General features: G+C 40.2%; 1 protein-coding gene across 1 annotated transcript in view; it reads left to right on the top strand.

The window, feature by feature from the left end:
- The first annotated feature begins 5663 nt into the window (after positions 1-5663).
- The window catches only part of ZMIZ1 (zinc finger MIZ-type containing 1), a 298798-nt gene continuing 289275 nt past the window's right edge, over positions 5664-15186 (top strand). The window contains exon 1 of the mRNA XM_083364915.1: positions 5664-7019. The gene's annotated coding sequence lies outside the window, so the exon portion shown is untranslated. The remainder of the gene's footprint in view (positions 7020-15186) is intronic.

Here is a 15186-nt window from a genome sequence, read left to right as displayed (position 1 = left end):
ATGAGCCAAACGCCTGAATTTTGATCGCATGATCATGGGGATGCTGCAACGGTCATAAGTCTGAAAAACAGCCACAAGTCCCTTTTTGCAGCACTGATGTTACTCCAAACAGACTGTTGTATGCAGAAGACTCCCTGTAGATCTTCTTCTCCCAGAAGAACGAAGCTGAAGCCACCAGCCTGAGGATGACGGATGAGATTTCGTCGAAACGTCGCCCTGATACCTCCAATTCTACGTGGGGAAAAAACCCGAATGACCAAAGATCTACATACAAACACCCGGGAAAACCTCAGAAAACACACAGACACACACACACACACACACACACACACACACACACACGTATATGTATCACAGCTAACAACAAATTATATATATATATATATATATATATATATATATATATATATATATATATATATATATATATATATATATATATGTGTGTGTGTGTGTATATATATATATACATGTGTGTGTATATATATATATACATGTGTGTGTGTATGTGTGTGTGTGTGTGTGTGTGTGTGTGTGTGTGTGTGTAGATCTAGAGTCTTGGGTTTCTTCCCGCGTTCCTTTCATCTTCAGATCTAGATCTACACATATACATACACACATATACATATATACATATACATACACATATACATACACATATATATACATACACACACACACTTCATTAAATAAAAAGCAAGCATGGAAATCAACAATTCTTGCATTGCAATGCATCATTAAAATGGGATTTCTCAGCTGCATGACACATTGTAGTTGGGACTTTGCTCTGGGCAGACTTTTTCAATTCATCCCTAGAAGGGAAGAACTTTCTAAAAGGATGGGGATGGAGAAGTGAAGTTAATGAGGAAGGGATAGCTATTTCAATTTCCAATTTGATTCTTGCTGTGTAATTAGTTGGGTTAGTAGTAGCCAACTCTTGTCTCCGTTCTGGCAAAAGAGGAGGTGGGACTTCCAAAGGGATCTTCACAAAGGTGGTGCTCAGATGTTTTCCCTAACAACCGTTGCTTGTTTTAGAGTTTCACCTTCATAACTTCTCTTTGCTCTGTTGAAGAGGAACATCAATCACGGGGTTTTGTAGCTGGCTGCAGTCCCGTGTTCTCTGCCTGCATGTAAATATTTTGTTAGCAAAGGAACTTTATGACTTCACTTTTTTTTTTTTAAGACACCTGGCGAAAGTTTTTCTTCTTCCACTATCCTTCTGCTTTTGTGACCCAGCTTGCTCTCTTGGTGTTATATTTAAGACATTCAGTGTTGCCAAAGACTCTCCGCCCCCCCCCCCACACATTTGTGTCCCTTTTGTAGTCTTGCTTTGTTTGTTTGAGCGAGTGAGAACCAGGATGGAGAAATCAATGGCGAATTGAGCTAAGGAACAAATGTTTTGTAGCTTCTGCGTTTCTCAGCCAGTTATCTCGCTTAACAGAATAACAGAGCTGGGAGGGACCTTGGAGGTCTTCTAGTCCAACCCCCTGCTCACGCAGGAGACCCTACACCATTGCAGACAAACGGCTGTCCAGTGTCTTCACCCGCCGCTTCTCAGGGCAAGCCAATTCTCAGCCAGTTATCTTGTTTATTCTAGACGGGGTTCTAAAGGGAATTCAAATGACACCCACAAAGAAATATGTGGGACAGAAAGAGGAAATAGGAAGTGCCTTCAGCAGTGTCGGTCAGAGAATATTCCAGTTGTGGTCAGAAATGGTATGTCGGGCTGATATTAACATGGTCAGACTCAAGTCCTCGGGGGGCCCTCGTGATCATCCTGTCAGGGTCTACTTACTGTTTATACTCTGAGAGTGAGTAATCAAAATAATTGGTGTGCTACACGCCACTTTTGATATTTTTTTCTTCCAATACACACACACACACACACACACACACAAGTTTTCCAATTAAAAGAAAATCTTGGTAAATAATATATGCATACATACACACATACATATATGTATATGTACATGTACATGTATATGTATATGTTAAATGTTTGTTAAGCATTCAGGATACACTTGCTTAGTCCCAGACACGGGACAAATCTTATATCCTGTTTCAGCCTAGCCCAAGGCCATCTACAGGCAGTAGCCACAGCAGTGGCAGCTCATGTTTTGTGTAATTTTTTTGGCTTGCTAACACATATATATCTTATTTACCAAGATTTTCTTTTAATGTAATTCTCTGTTCTACACAAAGGAATATTCATTGCCATAACGACACGGTATTATGCCAAAAATGCAAATCTGTAACTGTACAATACATTGGCTTCCTGAAAGTGAGAATAGCTATAGGAATAAGAGAGTGGGGAGGGACCTTGGAGGTCATCTAGTCTGACCCCCTGCTCAGGCAGGAGCCCCTACATCATAACAGACAAATGGCTCTCCGATCTCTTGTTGAAAACCTCCAGGGATGGAGCACCCACAATTCCTGGAGGCAAGTTGTTGCCTTTCTCCTCCCCACCCCCCCCCCACCAGTCTTCTCCAGGTTATCTGCAAATGTCCAGTCAGGGATGCTTCTTGGTCACACTCTGTGTTGGGGAGAAAATGGGACAGCAGGAAGCTAAACAAAATTATAATTGCTGGTTTACTTTCTATTCTCTTTCATTTATTTGTTTCACAGAAGTTTGGATGCTTTGATTTGATTAACCATAATGCCTGAAGATTGCACTGTTTTTCTTTCTTTCTTTCTTTCTTTCTTTCTTTCTTTCTTTCTTTCTTTCTTTCTTTCTTTCTTTCTTTCTTTCTTTCTTTCTTTCTTTCATCATGTTAAAATTATATCAATCCATCCACTATGTATATGTTACATACAATAATGGAATGGAATGGAATAGAATATAGAATATAGAATATAGAATAGAATAGAATAGAATAGAATATAGAATATAGAATATAGAATATAGAATATAGAATAGAATAGAACAGAATATAGAATAGAATAGAATATAGAATATAGAATATCGAATAGAATATAGAATATAGAATAGAATAGAATATAGAATAGAATAGAATAGAATATAGAATATAGAATATAGAATATAGAATAGAATAGAATAGAATAGAATAGAATAGAATAGAATATAGAATAGAATAGAATAGAATAGAATAGAATAGAATAGAACAGAATATAGAATAGAATAGAATAGAATAGAACAGAATATAGAATAGAATAGAATATAGAATAGAATATAGAATATAGAATAGAATAGAATAGAATAGAATAGAATAGAATAGAATAGAATAGAATAGAATAGAATAGAATAGAATAGAATAGAATAGAATAGAGAATGGAATGGAATGGAACGGAATGGAACAGAGCTGGAAGGGACCTTGGAGGTCTTCTAGTCCAGCCCCCTGCTCAAGCAGGAGAACCTATACCATCTCAGACAAGGGACTATCTAGCCTCTTCCTAAAAATCTCCAGTGATGGAGCACCCACGATTTCTGGTGGCAAGCTGTTCCACTGGGTGATTGTCTTAACTTTCATGTTTTTTTTTTTGCTCCTAATACTGGCAGATTATCTTTTTGTCAAGATAAAGTCTCTGTGAAATATAACATATTTTAGGTTGCATGGTTTGTATCTTTTAAAATCTCCTCTAACCAAAAAAAAAAGGGGGGGGGGACTCGGATTTAGATCTTTGCCTTTCAACGGTAGTATCCCATCTGACATATTTCCTTTTGATTTGCACTGGAGAGGCTCCAGTTTGTACCCAAACTTTGAGAATTTATATGCTAACCCTTGAAAATTGAATCAGTTTGGTCAATGATCATCATGATTTAGAACTGTGACTCTGTTGCTTGCTTTCCAGCCTCTGTAACAATCACCCTGCATTGGCTCCCACCTCCATGGAGCTCATATCATTATCGGATTTAGAAATTGTACCAAAGTAACTTCAACCACCATTTTGAGAATCGTACTTAAAAAAATACAGTTTCTGATTGGTCGGTTGGGATGTCTTTCCGGGATGAGACCTGTCCAAAGTTTTACTTCCTGAGATGGAACAGCAAATCCTCAGACTTCCCCTATCATGTTCTGAGGTTATTTTGATAACTGACTCAAAATAGAAAATAAAAAATCCAACAGACATCCCACCTTGATGCTAGACATAAAGCATTAACGAATGAAGCAACCAACGTATTATTGGATCGGTGTAAACGGAGTTCCTTTACTAGCTGCAATAGAGGCTTTAATAATTATTGGGGCAGTTATCTGGAAAAGACTCCAGTGATATTTTTGAAAACTCCCAGCATTAAGGAACAGGAATTCCTTTATTTTTGGAGACAAATTTCCACCATCCTTCCTAATTGACCAACTGGGTAGATATCTAAAGGTTGAATCGTGGCAACTGGACCAGACTCTGCAGATCAGAGATGTTTCATTGTTCATCCAAGCAATTTCATCAGTCAGAGCAAAATTAGTTAGGCAGAAAGTTGTTGGAATGTACCAGCAACCAACTTCAGGCGTGTCTCCCCAAAATGGCTTGCAATGTGTCAATGAAGACTCAATCATCCAGGCCAAAGGGGTCTAAAGATTGAATCGTGGCTACTGGACTGAACTTTGTGAATCTGAGATGTTTCATTGCTCATCCGAGCAACTTCGACAGTCAGAGCAAAATTAGTTAGGCAGAGAGTCAGCGAGTCGTTGGAATGTACCAACTCTTGCCAAACCAACTTCAGGGGTTTCTTCCCAAAATGTCTTTTCAATATGCCAATGGATCAAACTTTGTAAAATCTGTGACGTTTCATTGCTCATTCAAGCAACTTCATCAGTCAGAGCAAAATATGAGAAACGTCACAGATTCACCAAGTTCGGTCCAGTTGCCGTGATCCAACCTTTGGCCTGGATGACTGAATCTTCATTGACACACTGGACAGATAAAATTCTGGTTTAATCTATGCCACCTGGGAAGTGAGGCACGGTAATCTTTGACTTTGATGTGGTCCCATCCTCCTCCTACAGTTCGTAATTACTGTACACTCTCTGACGAAGTAACTTTGGAGTGGCGAGCAAAAGTGATGTGGAATTGTTTATTTATATTCTGCCTTTATTGGTTTTGCAAATTTATTTTAGGTGGCAAACATTCCTCTTCCTGAGGGATGAAACACATCAGGAGAGATTGGAGGAAATGAATATGTAAAGCCCAGAGGACAGGAAGGAAAGGGGAGACAGGATCGAAACATTTAAATATATTAAGGGTGTGAATAAGCTTCTAGAAGGCAGCATTTTCAGCGTTAAACAAAATGAAGAATGTGAGGTAACCTAGAACTAAGGAGAAATTTCCTGACAGTGAGAACAATTAACCAGTGGAACTACCTGCCTCCAGAAGCTGTGAATGCTCCAACACTGGAAGTTTTTAAGAAGAGGCTGGACAACCGTTTGTCTGAAATGGTATAGGGTCTCCTGCCTGAGCAGGGGGTTGGACTAGGTGACCTCCAAGGTCCCTTCAAACTTTACTATTATGATTATGATTAGGTAGATAACATCCAATTGATAGGAGGGAAGCTCAAAAATAATGTACAGAAAAAAATAGTGGAAGCTCAGCACCAACTTCCAGCAGAGGTAGTAGGTCAATCCTCAGCAATAGAAATAGCCCTTAGACTTATATGCCGCTTCACAGTGCTTTACAGCCCTCTCTAAGTGGTTTACAGAGTCAGCCTATTGCCCCCAACAATCTGGGTCCTCGTTTTACTGACCTGAAAAGGATGGAAGGCTGAGTCAACGGAGTTGGTCAGGATCGAACTGGTGGCTGTGGGCAGAATCAGCCTGCAATCATGCATTCTAACTCCTGCACCACCATGGCAGAATGGAATGGGATATGGAATGGAATAGAACAGAACAGAAATAGAATAGAAACAGAACAGAATGCTGAACAGAACAGAACCCCCGGCAGCGAGCAGTGAATTAGCCTGCAAAACTGCCTTCTAACCACTAAGCCACCACTGATCCTCTCTGGGTTTAAACGTGCTTGGGTTATGTCTGTCATCAGTCAAAAATAAATTTAAAAAAATAAATTAAAAAAATGAAGAATAATAACAAAATAAAAACAAATAAGAAAGTAAAAAAATCATAAGCTTGTAAGCCGCCCTGAGTCTTCGGAGAAGGGCGGGATATAAATGGAATTAAAATAAAAAAAAAATAAAATAAAAAAAATAATGCAAAATAATAAATTAATAAATTCAAAAAGAAAACTCAAAAAAAAAAAAAACCCAAAACATTCAAAGGGCAGATTGGCTGGACCAGCAAGTCCTTTTCTGCTATGAGTTTCCTGTTTTTCTATGCCCTGTAGTGCCTTGGATCCAAGGAAAACCATGCAGGTGGGGATCACAGAGATCTTGGCTGGCTCACCTGAGTGCAGAGGATCAGCATGAAACAACCCAGGGGTTTTTTCCTTGAGAAAAGTTTCTCTCGCCTGAATGAAGTCAGCAAGGAACTCATTGCATTTTTCTTCCGCTCAAGGGGCACGCGTTTCCCTTCTGCCGCTATGAACCGAAACACAGTAGGAGCTGCTTTGGAAAAGATTGCTCGTTTCATCCATTGGATTGATTACATTCCTTCCGTGTCAATACCAAAGTGGCAAAATCTAAATTAAGCCAATACGATTAAAGATCAGATTTGGTTTCTTCAAAGAAGATCAAATAACCTCATTGCACTAGGGGAGAATTTTAGCAAACGGGTTGCTAATGTAAAGAAGAAAGAAAGAAAGAAAGAAAGAAAGAAAGAAAGAAAGAAAGAAAGAAAGAAAGAAAGAAAGAAAGACAGAAAGAAAGACAGAAAGACAGAAAGACAGAAAGAAAGAAAGACAGAAAGAAAGAAAGAAAGACAGAAAGAAAGAAAAAGAGAGAGAAAGAAAAAAGAGAGAGAGAAAGAAAGAGAGAGAGAAAGAAAGAGAGAGAAAGAAAGAAAGAAAGAGAGAGAGAGAAAGAAAGAGAGAAAGAGAGAAAGAAAGAAAGAAAGAAAGAAAAAAGAAAGAAAGAAAGAAAGAAAGAAAGAAAGAAAGAAAGAGAAAGAAAGCAGCCTGTGTCTCTCTTATTTACTAGCCTTATCAAACTTACAGGCAGATCTCTAAAATTAGTCTGAGAACCTAAACAATTCAGGATGTAAAAAGCTAATTTCATAATGTAATTTGACCTGGTGTCCACGGGGAAGAAAAATCCAAGCAATGTAGCAAACGTAATCTTACAGCTAGGAAACAGAAAGACCTGATTTGTACCAATAAGAAACTCCAGGAAGCAGATGTATTATTAAAGAATTTTAGGACACGAAATTTAACAGAATAACACCGTTGGAAGGGACCTTGGAGGTCTTCTAGTGCAACCCTGCCTACTCAGGCAGGAAACCCTATATCATTTCAGACAAATGGTTGTCCAGTCTCTTCTTAAAAACTTCCATTGTTGGAGCATTCACAGCTTCTGGAGGTAGGTTGTTCCACTGGTTAATTGTTCTCACTGTCAGGAAATTTCTCCTTAGTTCTAACCAACATGTACGTTGATTCCTATAAATGAGAATATTTGCAGCTCAGGGTTGAAATGGGGAGTCAGTCTTTGGTGGTCTCTGACTTTGTTTTCTTGCAGACGTTTCATTCCCTACGGTAGGCTAGCTCTGATGACATTACCTAGTTTGGATAATGAAACATCTGCAGAAAAAAAAATCAAGTTTGGAGAGCTTCAAAGACCCCACGTTGATTCCTGCATCCCAAAATTCCTGCATGTCATGATTTAGAGCATTTTATTAATTCTGTCTGCATGATTCTAAAGAAGTATGTTGTGAAAGAAACCATTTTTTATTTTTTTTAAAAAAAGAAGCAAGTAAGCAAGAAAATAAATCCTGCAGAATATCTCTAACTCAGGACTGAAGTGTTGGATCCAGGGTGTCGAGGTGGATTGTGTTTTTGCAGATGTTTTCCTACCAATAGTGGTAAGTCAAATCTCTGCATGAAGAAAAACTTCATAGACACATTAATGATGGATAATTTTGTCAGTAGCTTGCCACTGCCTTCTTCCTTGAATTCGTGAGATATTTTATATACGGTATTTATTTTATTTCACATCCTAGCCCCCTGGTCCTGAGATTTTTGGGAAGTCTTGAGAGTTTTAATCGGGTTTTTTTATATTTTTCAGGGATTTAATTTAATCTTTTAAATTGTTTTTAATTTTTGTATCAATGTTTTAAGTACCCTGTAAACCGCCCTGAGTCCTTCGGGAAAGGGCGGTATATAAATTCAATAAAATAAAATAAAATAAAATAAATAAAGTCTCCCATTCAAGCTAGAACCAGATCTGGCTCTGCTTAGCTTCTGGGGGAGACAAAGTCAACAGGTGTTACCACCTGCTGTGGATGCATGATATAGGTAGAGATTTTCAAATTAGCCAAGATCTGATTTGAATTCACTTTACTTTGGTTTACAGTTTGATTTGAATTATGGATTTGAACTTGAAGCTGAATTTGAACCATTGAGCTGAATTGCTGAGATTCAAAAATTCAGGTGGATTGAAATGTGGTAGCTTCCAGTAGGTACCTAACACAACTCTCTGCTGGGGCTTCTGACCTTTGGAGAAGACAGTACTTTCTCTCCTAGAGTTCTCTAAAGAACTTGATTTTGGTTTTATGCCTAGGGTTGATGGGTTTGTGTAATGCCAGGCACAAAGGATCAAGTCCATATATTATGTTGCAGCACAGAAGATTTATTCAAGCCAACATACAACAATCTGGTCAACAGTAAGACCACTAAAATGGCACTAGATAAAGGTCAAAGGAGTTTGGGGAGGGGGCTGCACTTGGATTGTTTGTGGCATCGTAAGGACTCGAAGCTGGTGGCACATTTGACTCCAACCTTCAGTCTGCCTGTTCTTAGACCCTGGTTTGGCTAGATTTTTATTGTTTGATTGTTTTAGTCTAGGCTGTCTCTGAAGTTGCGTATTTTGATCAATCAAATTTTACACCTGCACAAAACAAGGTGGAAAAGTCATGACAACATGTTTTCCAACCAAGATGTCATCATGAAAACATTCATCAGGGGTTGTTATTTTGTGTTTGAATTTGTAAGATGTCCAAGGTCTATATGGGTGTTGGCTGAGGAATTCTGGGAGTTGAAGTCCACAAGTCTTAAAATTGCCCAATTTGGAGACCCCTGAATTAAAGGGCTGAATAATTGGAGGCAAGAAGACTGTGGCTCCTGCTGTGCTTTAAATCTAGGTTTTCTTCTTTTTCCCATTCTGAAATAACAGTTGCTAGATAAATGTTAGGAAAGCATTATTCTGAATATGACTTCAGTGCATTGGTTCCAAGTCAACAATAGAAGTAACTTTCGATGGTGTTGGTCTTGTTCAAAATATGCCCGCATGCATACTCCTCGAGACAAAGTGATCAAACCTGTTACTTTCCATGTAGCCACAAAACTTTACAAGCAGGAGATAACATGCCCTTAAAAGCTATCACTTAATTGGTTTCATAAATGCATGCTAATTTTCTTCCAGTTAGATTAGCTTAATTTGTAAACCTTAGTTTATTAATCCCAAAGGTTATTAATCCCTCCCTTCCTGTTTCCCTCTGTAAGATTTGCCCAAAGAAGCTTCTTAGTTGAGAAGTGAAGTGTCTTCAAAGAAAAAGAAGGAAGTCCAGTTGCCTTGTGAAAAAGCATCTTTGGGATTGATCTGCAAACTACAAATTGCTCCTCAATCTGCAGAGCTCGAAACAGAAAGGGTTTGATCAAGTTGAAGAATGTTGCAAATGGAAATGGAAATAGAAGTAGAACAGAATGGAATGGAATGCAGAATAGGATAGAATAGAATAGAATAGAATAGAATAGAATAGAATAGAATAGAATAGAATAGAATGGTAAAGGTAAAGGTTCCCCCGCACATGCGTGCTAGTCGTTTCCGACTCTAGGGTCCGGTGCTCATCTCCGTTTCAAAGCCGAAGAGCCAGCGCTTGTCCGAGGACGTCTCCATGGTCATGTGGCCGGCATGACTAGACGCCAAAGGCGCACGGAACGCTGTTACCTTCCCACCGGAGCGGTCCCTATTTTTCTACTTGCATTTTTAGGTGCTTTCGAACTGCTAGGTTGGCAGAAGCTGGGATGAATAACAGGCGCTTACTCTGCTATGCAGCACTCGGGATTCGACCCGCCAAACTGCCGACCTTCTGATCGACAAGCTCAGCGTCCTAACCCATTGAGCCACCACGTCCCTAGAATAGAATAGAATAGAATAGGTTTTATTTGACCAAGTGTGATTAGACAGAGAAAGAATTTGTCTCTGGTGCAGAAGCTGTCAGTGTACATGCAAAACAACAGAGTAATGATCGTATATCAAAGTAATAATCATAATAATTATACCAATAAGAGAAGGTAATGGATAATAGTAATACAGCTAATAAAAAGAAAATATTTTGCATAATTTTCTGCCCTTTCCAAGAAAAAAGGTTCCTTTATGGTCTTTTTAAAAATGCTTTAATTCAGGTATTCAGGCATCTTCTTTTGTGACACGCTGATGAATTTGAACGCTCTTTGAAATACCCTGTTCAGTGTGTGTCTGGTGGAGTTACAAAGCATTAAGTGACAATATGATCTTTAACCTATAGATTAATCCAACTGAATCCAGTGGTCCAAATATAGGTATATATGTTTAATTTAAGTAAAGATTTTCTAAAGGAAAAGATTAAAGCTCTGCCGTGTGGAGAGTGGCACCTTGTACAAGAGTTTTATGAAAGTTAAATTAACTCTTAAGCCAGACGATTGATCTGGCTGGCTCAGGAATTCTGGGAGTTGAAGTCCACAAGTCATAAAAGAGCCAAGGTTGCCCAGCCCTGGGTTAGCAAAACAGTACCTCTAATTCCCCCAGATGCTCCCGGATGGCTTTCAAAAAACTTTTTTTTAAAAAAAATAACCCCAATCTCACGACATTTCCTTACAGTACAAGAAGCATCATTAGATGTTGGCCGTTTCCAAGTTTTATCTTTTAATTATTTTAAATGGCGACTTAATTCTCTTTCTCCCCCCCCCCCCAAAAAAAAAAAAGCTTTTAAAAGGATGAAAATATTAAGCTGCAGGAAATTCTGCTATCTGTAGCAGTTCCAAATTGATCTAAGCCTCCAGAGAAACAGCCCTGGAAAGAAAGCAAAGAATATTTATTGATTATCATCCAGGAGCAAGGCCACAGAGGAAAATTACATTTACTACTGGCAATTGATTGAAATTGGCTATTCTGCCTGACAGTAATCCTACGCCATCTCTGGAGGTGACAGGAAGCAGGTAAACAGGCTGTAGGGTAGGGTCTAATTTAATCTGGGTTTTAGAAAAAAAAAATGTTCCTAGGAAGCTGGAATAAGAAACAACTAGTTGAAATTGGATAAGAAGTCACAAATTCTCCCTCGGTCTTTGTCTTTGACTCCACCAAAAAAACTCTTCAAATATTCTTAGAAAAGGCAGAACGGATGAAGAACAGTCTTTGAACCAAACCGTAGATGAGATTCAACTATATCTTTTTTTTAAAGCAAAAAGTTTGGGAATATTATACCAGAACTTCTCTTCTCTTCTCTTCTCTTCTCTTCTCTTCTCTTCTCTTCTCTTCTCTTCTCTTCTCTTCTCTTCTCTTCTCTTCTCTTCTCTTCTCTTCTCTTCTCTTCTCTTCTCTTCTCTTCTCTTCTCTTCTCTTCTCTCCCCTCCTGCTCTCCTTTCCCCTCTCCTCTCTTAATTCTGCATAAATCTGTATTTATTTAATTTTGTCATATTTGTGTAGTGTGTATCAGAGGTGATGACCCTTTGAGAGCTGTATGGAACGAAATTTCATTTTAGGACGCTGAGCTTGTCGATCCGAAGGTCGGCAGTTTGGCGGGTCAAATCCCGAGTGCCGCGTAGCAGAGTGAGCGCCTGTTACTCGTCCCAGCTTCTGCCAACCTAGCAGTTCGAAAGCACGTAAAAAATGCAAGTAGAAAAATAGGGACTGCTCCGGTGGGAAGGGAACAGCGTTCCGTGCGCCTTTGGCGTCTAGTCATGCCGGCCACATGACCACGGAGACGTCCTCGGACAAGCGCTGGCTCTTTGGCTTTGAAACGGAGATGAGCACCGGCCCCTAGAGTCGGAAATGACTAGCACGCATGTGCGGGGGAACTTTTACCTTTTTTTAAATTAGTGTACATTCAAAGTGACAATAAAGTTATTATTCTATTCTACTCTTCCCCCATTCTCCTTCCTATTCTCCTCTCCTCTCCTCTCCTCTCCTCTCCTCTCCTCTCCTCTCCTCTCCTCTCCTCTCCTCCATTTTTCCCATCTCTCTTCTTTGGAGCATTGTTTTTGAAACTTTGAAAAGATCTACATTTAGCTTTGCTACCTTCAGTGGAAATCCAGTTTTGCATTGGGAACTCCATCACCTCACTGAAGGCCCCAGGTTTGACTTGGGATCAAGCCAAACCCAATGTGCATCTCTCACCATTGTCTGTAATTGCTCCATTTGTCATGATTTTCATGTGGTGGCAGATTTATATTTTAAAAAACACCTTAGTTCATCACATCAGTTTGCTTTTTTCTTACCAAATTGGTATGCCTGGCTGCTTTTGTTATTGCTTTTGTTATCAGGAGGATTGAAAATGTAAAACCTTCTTTCATTTTCACTCTTCTTTGCTGATCCTCTCAAAATCAGTGATTTATGTTCTTGTAATGGCATTGAGTAACAACAACAACAAAAAAAGAGATGTAAGCATGTAATGTATTCTGCGTTGAGGACCTGATCAACGTTTTGAGCCGAGTCGGAGGGCTGCAGCCAATCTGTGGTGTGTTTGTCTTTTAGCCCTTCTTAATTTCTGCAATTATTGTTTTGTTCTAATTTGAAAGGGTAACACTGACATGCAACATTTTGTTTCTCCTAAAATTGATGCTAGCAAAGATATGGGAAAGATACTTAGTAGTGAACACGCTAAATCTTTCAGGATCATGATCTGACAACTAGAAAATATTTAAGAACAACTACAGTATATTAAGGTTGCTCAAACATAAGGGCTCGGAAAAAGAAAATTGTATTTCACAAATGAAGGCGGATATTTGGGTCCCAGGATAACGTTGCAGGATCTAATCTGGATTGGTCATCAGAGGTTTTGACTTCTGAGCTTTTTGACTCGTTCTGGAGTAGCCATTAGAGAGAAGTTCCAGGAATGTCCAACTTCTCTTTGGCAGTTACTTATGGACCAAGTTCACACAGGTTTTGGAGCGTGGCTTGATCGTTTGAATTTTGTCCTCCAACCGTTTCGTTTTTCTCGCCTGTTTTTCTTTGACGAGGGTCCTAATAGGATTCTCCAGTGGGTGACTGGTTCTTCTTCGAGTTGGGATAGGCAATGCCCCTTGTGCATATTGGTGGCTGCTTTATACTTGCCCAGTGGCAGTCCGCGATTAATACCTCTAACATACGTTTACTCAGCTGTGATCGTAAGCTGAGGACTACCCTGGAGCAATCTAGATTTGAGAATATCTGAGAATGAGAATCCGAAATAGAGCGATCATTGCTCGTATTGATGGCGGCTAGCATACCAGTTTAAGAGAGTACAAGTTTCTTTGTGTTCTAGACTAGGATATTTGTGGCTCTAATGATAAAGGTGGATTTGGAAACATCCCCAAGCTGATCCTTTAGGGGGAAAACATGACACAGCATTACAAACCAATTTCCAGCTTCACTTTATTGCCTGTCACCCAGTCTGTTACCTTAGCAAGTGCCGAATATAAAGATGTCTGCTGACTCACACAGATCTGATCAGCATACTAAGGACTCTATTTTCCAAATCCCCAGATGAATTAATTCGTCAGTTTTATGCAGGAATTAAAGAGTTCCAGCCTTCTTCACACTTTGCATAATTAACTTGGATGCCTTTAAGGAGGCATCAGATCAATTCACTGGGGACCAGCCGCTCAAGGGCTGCTGGTCATGAGGTTTCCACATTACCTCCAAGTTGGCAGCTGCATACATCCAACTACCAGTTGAACAGAAGAAAGATGGGGAAGAGCATCTCTCCATCTCCTGCTGGTGCATCTGCTTGGCTGTTAGGAGAACAACAAGTTTTTTGTGTGATCCAGCATAATTATTCTTACTGCGTTCATCCAAACACTGCTGTCCAGAAATGTGAGCAGCTTGGAGTGTGGGTTTTGCAGGGAGGAGGAGGAGGAGGAGGAGGAGGAGGAGGAGGAGGAGGAGGAGGAGAAGGAGGAGGACTGTGGGGTCCTTGGTGCTCTCTGAGCTTGGTTGTTTGTTTGCAGACATTTCATGACCCACTAGGTAACATCATCTGTGCTAGAAGGGATTGCAGTTTGTATGGAGGAGGAGGAGGAGGAGGAGGAGGAGGTGGAGGAGGAGGAGGACGACGACGACTGTGGGGTCCTTGGTGCTCTCTGAGCTTGGTTGTTTCTTTGCAAACGTTTCATTACCGAACTAGGTAACATCATCCATGCTAGAAGGGATTGCGGTTTGCATGGAGGAGGAGGAGGAGGAGGAGGAGGAGGAGGAGGAGGAGGAGGAGGAGGAGGAGGAGGAGGAGGAGGAGGAGGACTGTGGGGTCCTTGGTGCTCTCTGAGCTTGGTTGTTTCTTTGCAGACGTTTCATTACCCAACTAGGTAACATCATCCGTGCTAGAAGGGAGTGTGGTTTGCTTTCTGTTTATATACAAGTGAACCACTCCTGTGGGAGTGTTCTTGGTGGTTCCTTGATTAGCAGTCTAATGATCAGCCTGATCAACAGTCTAATCAAGGAACCACCAAGACAATGACAAGGCAAGCCATTTGCACATAAGCAGGAATCAGACCCTACTGCCCCGTAGCACGGATGATGATACTTAGCTGGGTAGTGAAACGTCTGCAAGAAACCGGCCAACCTCTGAGAGCGCCAGGGACCCCTCATTTCAACCCCGAGCTGCAAAGATTCTCTCCTAGTGGCAGCTTAGAACTGGCTCAAGGGTTTCGTGTAGATGCCGAATTGTAGAAATGTCTTTGCGAGTCAGGGTTTTCATGTGTCTGTCCACCCTACTCCCTCTCTTGATGACTTTTCTCTGGATGAACCTTGGACACTGGTGATACCTAAGACATAAACCTTTTTCCTCTTTAAGCTACGGCTTGTAAACCCCCCGTCAAACCACGGGTTCCAGTCCCTCCTTTGGATGGTGATGCTGTCAGAGTCCGTTGAAGCCATCTTCCGTAGCGAAAGGGAAAGGA

The sequence above is a fragment of the Vipera ursinii genome, assembly GCF_947247035.1.
Source record: "Vipera ursinii genome assembly, chromosome: 5".
NCBI lineage: Eukaryota > Metazoa > Chordata > Lepidosauria > Squamata > Viperidae > Vipera > Vipera ursinii.
This window is presented reverse-complemented; position numbering and strand designations above follow the sequence as displayed.